The sequence below is a fragment of the Myotis brandtii genome, unplaced genomic scaffold, assembly GCF_000412655.1.
Source record: "Myotis brandtii unplaced genomic scaffold, ASM41265v1 scaffold436, whole genome shotgun sequence".
Classification (NCBI taxonomy): domain Eukaryota; kingdom Metazoa; phylum Chordata; class Mammalia; order Chiroptera; family Vespertilionidae; genus Myotis; species Myotis brandtii.
The window spans coordinates 386,535-396,251 of NW_005366679.1; the positions used below are offsets into that span (position 1 = coordinate 386,535).

General features: G+C 36.6%; 1 protein-coding gene across 1 annotated transcript in view; it reads left to right on the forward strand.

The window, feature by feature from the left end:
* Positions 1-241: 241 nt before the first annotated feature.
* The window catches only part of MBNL1 (muscleblind-like splicing regulator 1), a 197,899-nt gene continuing 188,423 nt past the window's right edge, over positions 242-9,717 (forward strand). Inside the window, exon 1 of the mRNA XM_005874395.2 lies at positions 242-330. The gene's annotated coding sequence lies outside the window, so the exon portion shown is untranslated. The remainder of the gene's footprint in view (positions 331-9,717) is intronic.

The following is a 9,717-nucleotide window of genomic DNA, read 5'->3' on the forward strand; positions in this document are numbered from 1 at the left end:
TTGATCAAGTATAGACTTCAATCACTTTTCTAAAATTCGCTTACAGATATAAATGTGTATACATTAGTTACATATATAGACCCACACAAATGCTAGCCGGTCACTGTGATTCCAAGTGTAAGCTTTGTGGGTAATTTTTCATTTCCATACCATTTAAAAAGCATAACAGCTCTGGTGTTTCACCACTTCCTCTTTGAGTAGACTATCCTTTTGCAGAGGAAAAAAAATGCCTCGTGAAGACAGCAGAGGAGAGAACAGAGCCCTTTGAGGAGTTGGTAGATGAACTCAAGTATTTAAGCAGCTTAACAAGTAACTGTAAATAATACAGAGGTAAGAAAACACTTGTTCCTTGCTATTTTTTATTTTGTTATTTGGATTACTCTTTATAGAACAACAGTTTTAATGCTGGCTGGATTACACAGTAGATTAGATAAACCGAATACCTCTGTCTAGTGAGCAGTCAGTATATTAAATGAAACCGTTTAGAAAATTTGCGAAGTTTCAACTTCACATACAACCTTTTAAAAAGCTGGAGGTTTTTAAAGTTCTCATTGATCTCAAGTTATTTTAACTGCAAAGTGAAACATACTCCTATCCCCATATTTTTACACATAATTTGATGCTGAGAGAACTTTTGGATTAGTAATAAATTTGAGAACTTTTCCTTCTCCTAGCTCCAGTTTGTTCTTAACATTTGTAAATTCTCCTACATGTGTCCTTTTGTACAGTTTGCACTTTACTAGTTGGACTTTAACCAGGAAGAATACATTCTTGCATTTGTTTTTACCCACTGCCAAAATATATTGTATTATTTACAAAGTGACATTTCGGTATTATTTTTCCTATCATCACATTATGGTGATATTTAAATAGTATAGAAAAAGCAATTTGTAGTATAGGTAGTATGATTTTAAAATCTAAATAAGACAAGTAAATCCAACTTTAGAAATTCATCTTTTTCTTAATAAAATTAATTTACAATTATAATGCTTAAAAATGGAGCAAGAACTAAAACAAAGTAAGACTATTTGGATCCATCATTGGAGACCCAATTAAGCAAAAACTGATCTCATTAGTGAAATGTTAAAATGATCTAAATCCAGCAGAAAATTTTTCTTGATTGTGCCAATCTAGAGCAATGCTTATACATATTAACTATTTCACACAGTTGTGTTCATTATTTAGCAATTTTAAATCTTCTTTTTGAAAACAGTTGGCTTCTTATAGTTGGCATAAACCTTATAGTGTTTAATACATTTTTAAAAAATGCAGTAGTGAAGTATTCTGTTTAGACATATGGGAGTTTGCATGGTTGCCGCTAGCTACTCATTTTGAGAAGCTGACACACATCACATATTTGCTCTGTGATATTTGGTAAAAGGTAGATATCCTAAGTAATAGAGAATTTGAATTTTTACTTAATTTGGTTCAGTGTTTTTTTATTTTCTTAATTAGAATAATCTCTTGGCTTTAAAAAAAAGTAATTTTGCATTGTTCCATCAAATAATGGATTTAATTTTTATTAGTTTTGGAAAACAGTAGTATCATACTGGTTCTATTACGTTACTTGGAAAATGTTTTGTTGTTGTTGTTTTTGACACAAGGTGCTATAACAAGAGATTATAGGGAGAAGGAAAGCAGACTGTTAGTATTATAAATTCAGGAAATGAACTGTGGACTCGAGTTTGACATCCTGAACTAGATCGACATTTTTAAATTAAAGTTGATAGTTGTGAGAAACCCATAAAAAGTGTGCATCCGCGTCTTATGATTTACACACTAATTAAACACACCTAATTCCATCAGCCCTTGATTCTGTTATTTACAATACCATTTTTAATGCCCTCTTTTAAAAAATAATTGGAATATTATAAATGTCCAGAACTTTATGTATGAGATATTTTTTTTTTATCATGAACTATTGAGCACTGGGGATGTTTTACACATAGTGTGGTATTACACTGAATAACTGATAACAGCCAAGAGAAAACATAGCCCAAGGAGATTATAGTCTCAATTGATCACCACTGTAATTAAGAGCAGCAAATAAAGGGCAAAGCAGTAAAGAAAATGCCACCCTGCTGGCAAGACAGATGTGTTGATGCTGTTGTTGCTGTTGAGAATGATTAAAGTTTCTGACTGAATAGCCTAGTCCCAGATTACAGAAAATAAGTTCAGAATTTGTCCTGCCTTTGCAAAAATTGTATTGACAGAAAATTTAGTGCTTATCTGGCTGCGTTTCCACGAGACATAAAGATTGTTGAAGGCGACATTTTGGTCATTGTTAGGAGAACAACGGATGCATTGCATGTGCTTTTGATTTCACATACTGTTGTAAGAACAAGTATTTCGAGCCTGTCCCCCAATCCAAATGTTTAAAGTGAAATGAGGTATAACATTGTAAATATAGATGTTGACTTTTGAACTATAGATGCATATTTTACTATGTTTCGTTAAGATTACATTCATGGGGCACACTAAGACATCGATTTTCATTGAGTCTGATGAAAGCTGAAACTGAATGACTGCTGAACAGCATCATAAAACTTTTACATCTGTCTTAGAAAGGCATGGATGGCACGCGGGTGATCTTGCTGGGAATGCGTCAAACTATTGATATCCAGGGTTGATCGGCCGATCTAACATGGAGAGCATGGAGAGGTGTCTCCCTTCATGGTATGACCCTCCCACCTGTCAAAACTGCTTGTCGTGGGCTCTAGCCCACCCCAGCAAATATATTACCTTTCAAATAATAATTCACTTTGAAGCAGCAATGCTATTTGTTTTTGACACATAGGAGGGGACTTCCAAATGAACTTCTGAAAGATTGAAACATTTGTTCCTTTGTTTATTTTTAACCTTCTATTGGTCATTTTCTCATTTACAAACATAAAGACAAGAACGTTTGTTGCCTGACAGAAAGATTATGGTTTGGGTGCAGACTAAGAGGGGAATTCAGAAACAAAGATGCTCTAAATCTAGATACTGTGAGACTTCCTGCCTTTATAAACTAATGTGTGTCTACCTACATTTGTTGAATGATTTTTAATTGATGAGACTTCTAAATAAGTGCTACGTGTAGCATGTTCATATTTATTATGTTAATAAAAGTATATGTTAATTAAATGGAAAATTATTGTTTTCACAAAAATATGCACTGTGGCAGTACATGTGCTCTGTTACATAGAATATGTATGTCAACTCCATACAAGAAATAACTTCGGCCATTATAAAAGACAGATGCAGCTTTTACATTTCTTCATATTTCCACTTAAAAATACATTAAATGCAATCAATTTATACATCTGTACTTTAAAATAAAAACACATATTTAGAAATCTTTAAATTTATGTTACCTGACATCATTGATATTGTTATTATTTTACAAAAATAAATTGGGTACTTAGATTTGATGTTTTCCAAATTCCTTCCAGCTTTATTTTTTTCATCATTCTATACATGTACAAGAAATAGGTTTTAATTTTTCAGTATTATTGAGGAAAAGACTGAATTTGTATCTTTAAATGTGGTATTGAAGCCATTTATTAATATAGGAACCATGGAAAGTAGATCAGATATTAAGTTAGTCTACTGGCACCACTCCATGAACCAGTATAAAATGTCACACCTCATTATTTTTCTATTTTATAGATATTTCATCATAAACTTTAGTGTGTTTTATATGTATAAGTTATCACATTCTCAAAATTCTTCTTATTTGGAAACTATGTAAATAGTAATAGGATCTTGAAAAACATCACCACCTTGTTTTCATTCTGAAAAGAAAAGAAAACTAGTAGATATTTTTTTACATATGCCTTAGTTAAATTTATTTCCACTTTTCATAAGAAAAATAATTTAAGCAGATACTTTTATTCCCTTTCTATGATGGCGAACAGATCTGAATTAGAGTAGAGGCAAAAACATTTTTCATAAAATTAGGCTGTTTTCTGAGTAAAATAAAACATGTATCTGATGGCACTGGATTTTTTTAAGTGCTCACTGGAAATGCTTTAGTACTTCATTTTTAATTTTTTTTTAATTTAGAAACAATTTTAAGCTCAAAAAAAGTTGTAAAATAAAAATAATAGCATGAACTCCCATATGCCATTACTAAGATTTGCCTAATCTTAATATTTTACCCCTTTTACTTTATAATTTTCTCTCATTCTATCTTTCATCTCCCTAATTTACTTTCTGGACCAGTTGGGGTTAAGTTATAAACAACATAGGCCTTTCCTCAGTGTCTCACTAATAAAAAATAGAGGTAATCTCTTACACAGTGCTCACATACAATTATTTACTTCATACATTTCCATGAATAAGATGCTTTTATCTCATTTGTCCATCTTCTAGTTCTGCATTTCATCTTCATGGTGTTTTCTCCTCCAGAAAGGAACCAGTCTAGAGTCAAGGTTCACATTTAGCTGCCGTGTCTCTTTAGCCTCCCTTCATCAGGAACATTTCCACATACTGTCTTTGTCTTCTAGGAAAGTGGACATTTTAATGAGTACCATCTATTCACCAACTTCTTTTTCCTTTTAACAGAAGGCTTCTCATTTTGCCTTTGTCTGATGTTTCCCTGTCATTAGATGGTGGTTATGCCTTTTCTGCTAGGATACTGCATAGGTGATGGAGTTTTCTCTCAGGCTGGCACATCTTAAGCACACAATGCTCATGTCTCCCACCTTGGTGATGTTCATTTGGGGTGTGTTTTTTTTTTAATTTTTTTAATTGTTTTCAGAATTGGAAGGTGAGGGAGAGAGAGATAGAAATGTCAATGATGAGAGAGAACCATTGATTGGTTGCTTCCTGCACGCCCCACAATGGGGATTGAGCATGCAACCTGGGCATGTGCCCTGACCGGGAATCAAACCATGACCTCCTGGTTCATAGGTCGATGCTCAACCACTGAGCCACACTGGTCAGTGATGTCCATTTTGGTTGCCTCGTCAAGGTGGTGCCTGATTTCTCCATTTTATAAAGATGGCTCCTCGTAAGAAACTTCCCCTTAGGTTTATTATTAATTGATGCTCTCAGCTGATGCAATCTTTCCTATCACGGTTACAAAACAGTATTTCAACTCCAGGACGCCCCGCACATTTGTGTCAGTTTTTCCCTTCTACTATCAGCAAAAGAGCTCCCTGGTCTCCCATTTATTTAATCATTCATGCCTGTATCTAAATGTTACTGAATTCCTATATTTCCAGTGGTTTATAGTTCATTACTGCCTTCCTTATTTTGGTGTGCAGTGTCCACTGTTGACAAATGGGGCCTCTTCATTCTGGCTTCTATGTCTTTTGTGGCCTGCCCCCATCATATTAGGGGGCACTTGGTTACTTCGTGTGGCATCAAAAGATGTTCCAGGCTGATCGGGTGCTTATCCTAGTCCACCCCTGGAACCACTCATTTCTCATTTCCTTGCGGGTGTGTGTGTGTGTGTGGGGGGGTGTTAGAGGCTGAGATCTGGGTGTCAGGATACTCACTGCCCCTGGAGTCCTTTTGCTTCTTGACCCTTTCACAGACATATATGAATGCATACACACAGCTAGACACACAGACATACAAATGTGCGGACACAAATGCTTGGAAATGCTTTAGTACTTCATTTTTAATTTTTTTTTAATTTAGAAACAATTTTAAGCTCAAAAAAAGTTGTAAAATAAAAATAATAGCATGAACTCCCATATGCCATTACTAAGATTTGCCTAATCTTAATATTTTACCCCTTTTACTTTATAATTTTCTCTCATTCTATCTTTCATCTCCCTAATTTACTTTCTGGACCAGTTGGGGTTAAGTTATAAACAACATAGGCCTTTCCTCAGTGTCTCACTAATAAAAAATAGAGGTAATCTCTTACACAGTGCTCACATACAATTATTTACTTCATACATTTCCATGAATAAGATGCTTTTATCTCATTTGTCCATCTTCTAGTTCTGCATTTCATCTTCATGGTGTTTTCTCCTCCAGAAAGGAACCAGTCTAGAGTCAAGGTTCACATTTAGCTGCCGTGTCTCTTTAGCCTCCCTTCATCGGGAACATTTCCACATACTGTCTTTGTCTTCTAGGAAAGTGGACATTTTAATGAGTACCATCTATTCACCAACTTCTTTTTCCTTTTAACAGAAGGCTTCTCATTTTGCCTTTGTCTGATGTTTCCCTGTCATTAGATGGTGGTTATGCCTTTTCTGCTAGGATACTGCATAGGTGATGGAGTTTTCTCTCAGGCTGGCACATCTTAAGCACACAATGCTCATGTCTCCCACCTTGGTGATGTTCATTTGGGGTGTGTTTTTTTTTTAATTTTTTTAATTGTTTTCAGAATTGGAAGGTGAGGGAGAGAGAGATAGAAATGTCAATGATGAGAGAGAACCATTGATTGGTTGCTTCCTGCACGCCCCACAATGGGGATTGAGCATGCAACCTGGGCATGTGCCCTGACCGGGAATCAAACCATGACCTCCTGGTTCATAGGTCGATGCTCAACCACTGAGCCACACTGGTCAGTGATGTCCATTTTGGTTGCCTCGTCAAGGTGGTGCCTGATTTCTCCATTTTATAAAGATGGCTCCTCGTAAGAAACTTCCCCTTAGGTTTATTATTAATTGATGCTCTCAGCTGATGCAATCTTTCCTATCACGGTTACAAAACAGTATTTCAACTCCAGGACGCCCCGCACATTTGTGTCAGTTTTTCCCTTCTACTATCAGCAAAAGAGCTCCCTGGTCTCCCATTTATTTAATCATTCATGCCTGTATCTAAATGTTACTGAATTCCTATATTTCCAGTGGTTTATAGTTCATTACTGCCTTCCTTATTTTGGTGTGCAGTGTCCACTGTTGACAAATGGGGCCTCTTCATTCTGGCTTCTATGTCTTTTGTGGCCTGCCCCCATCATATTAGGGGGCACTTGGTTACTTCGTGTGGCATCAAAAGATGTTCCAGGCTGATCGGGTGCTTATCCTAGTCCACCCCTGGAACCACTCATTTCTCATTTCCTTGCGGGTGTGTGTGTGTGTGTGGGGGGGTGTTAGAGGCTGAGATCTGGGTGTCAGGATACTCACTGCCCCTGGAGTCCTTTTGCTTCTTGACCCTTTCACAGACATATATGAATGCATACACACAGCTAGACACACAGACATACAAATGTGCGGACACAAATGCATATGCATGTGTACATAAAAACACTTGTACATTTACATATATTTTGGACATGATAAGTTCATCAGATACCTCCAATTCCAATCTGCCCCCACAGGGTCTTGTTTGCCCTCCTCCGCTCTATTTTCCAAGGGAGAGTCCTGGATCCTACCAACACCATCATGCTTACTCATTTGCTCAGCTCCCTCCCTTCTTCCCTATCTCATTCCCTCCCTCTCTTCCTCCCTAGCTCCCTCCCTTCTTCCCTATCTCACTCCTTTCCTCTCTTTCTCCCTCTCTTCCTCCCTACCCCCCTCCTTTTCTCCCTCTCTACTTCCCTATCTCACCCCCTTCCTCCTTCCCACCCTCCCATCCTGTTCTTTCTTTTGTTCAGGCTTATCATAGTACTCATTTGAAATACAGTTGGGTTCATTTGTTTCAGCCTGTTTGCAGTTTTAGGACATTTTTTTTCCCCTTTGCATTCTTATTGATTTAATTTAATTTTTTGAATTGGTTTACTTTAATCATTTTTCCCCCTAAGCCATGGAGATTAAGTGCTTCTTGCCCCAGCCATTTTTATTAAACAAACTTCATATGCCAACTGTTATGATACAATTTAGAAATAACTGTTTGAGTTGTTAGATAAACTTCTGTCTTTATATTTCAATTCTATTCAACCTACATTTAGCCTGAAATCAATTACCTTCTTGGGTATTTCTAAAATTGACAATTTCAGATATCTGTGGTACTTGGTCAACCTTATAAATTTATTATTCTGGAGGTTATTTTCTTTAAGTTAAGTGTGAATATACATCACACAATTAGGTAAGGAAAGGAAAGAAACAACCATGGATTTGTGTAGTTCATAAGTACCAGAAAAAACTCTCACCCTTTTATATGAGTGATTCTAGAATGTTCCTTCCCCTAACACTCCCCCATATTCTACTGATACTTACAATTCTGAACATATGTCAATATTTGTGGTAGCAAGAGAAAGTGGGTTCATGTCAAAAGATTCATTTTCAATTTCCATTCTGTCTGTGGATGTTAGATACCTCTTCTTTCTCCAGATATCTAGTCCCATAACTTTAATTTTTTATCCCTATTTTCTTAGCTTTCTGACAATTTCTCTTCTTTCTCCAGATATCTATTCCTATAACTTTAATTTTTTTTAAATCCCGATTTTCATAACTTTCTGCCAATTTCTCTTCTTTCTCCAGATATCTAGTCCCATAACTTTAATTAAAAAAAAGAAAGAAAGAAATCCCTGCCCTAACCGGTTTGGCTCAGTGGATAGAGCGTTGGCCTGCAGACTGAAGAACATGTACCAGTCAAGGGCATGTACCTTGGTTGCAGGCACATCCCCAGTAGGGGGTGTGCAGGAGGCAACTGATCGATGTTTCTCTCTCATCGATGTTTCTGGCTCTCTATCTCTCTCCCTTCCTCTCTGTAAAGATCAATAAAGTATATTTTTTTTAAAAAAAAGAAATCCCTATTTCCTTAACTTTCTGCCAACTTCTGGACTCATGCCTCAAAGGGATCATTATATTTCTTCACTTAGATATCAAAAAGCATCTCAAAGTCAACATGTCCACAATATAATTCCTCATTGTCCTTCTTGCTCTTCTCCATCCCCAATGTGTTTTGGTAATTGGATCATCTTACAACCAGTTATCTAGGATAAAACACCATTGATTCCTTTCTTTCCCTCACCTACATCTTACTTATCAGTAAGTTTGTCAATCTATTTTCCCAAACTATATCCCAAGGCTGACCACCATCGGGAGCACAGATGGACACTTCCCTCTCTGTTCTGGTTGTAGCCTCCTCAGAAGTTCCTCTTTTTCTACTCTTGCATCCTTGCCAGCATGACCTTTTGAAAATAAGTCAAATCATGTGGCTCCCTTCTCAAAATTCTTCAATGGAATTCTATTGGAATTGGGATAAAATCCAGATTCCTCACTATAGATTATATGTTTGGCTTCCACCCGCACCTCCTCTTTCATATCTTACCTCTCCTCCCTTTATTCGCTGAGCACTGTCTCCACTCCTCATTTTGCCCCTAGGCCATCACAACCTCATTTCTGATTCAGGGACTTTTTGCATGCTCTCTCCTCTTTCCTGGCATACTCTTCCCACACGTATTACTGCAACACGATTCTTCTTTGTTCAGATCTCTGCTCAAATGTTCTTACAAATGGAAGTCTTCCATGACCAACTACATATTGTAGTGTAATGTCCCTAACCCAGTCACTCTCTGTCCTTTTGCCCCATTTTTATTTTCTCAGTAGCACTTAATACAACATAAAACTTTCATTTTTTTCCTATACAGTGTGGCTCAGTAGTTGAGCGTCAAGCCATGAACTAAAAAAAGTTATGGGTTCCATTCCTGGTCAGGGCACATGCCTGGGTTTTAGGCTGGCTCCCCAGTAGGGGGCATACGTGAGGCAGCCAATTGATGTTCACATGAATGTTTCTCTCTCTCTATCCCTATCCTTTCCTCTCTCTCTAAAAAAAAAAAAATCAATAGAAAAAATTTTTAAATTTTTTTTATCTTTTTTACTTTTTTCA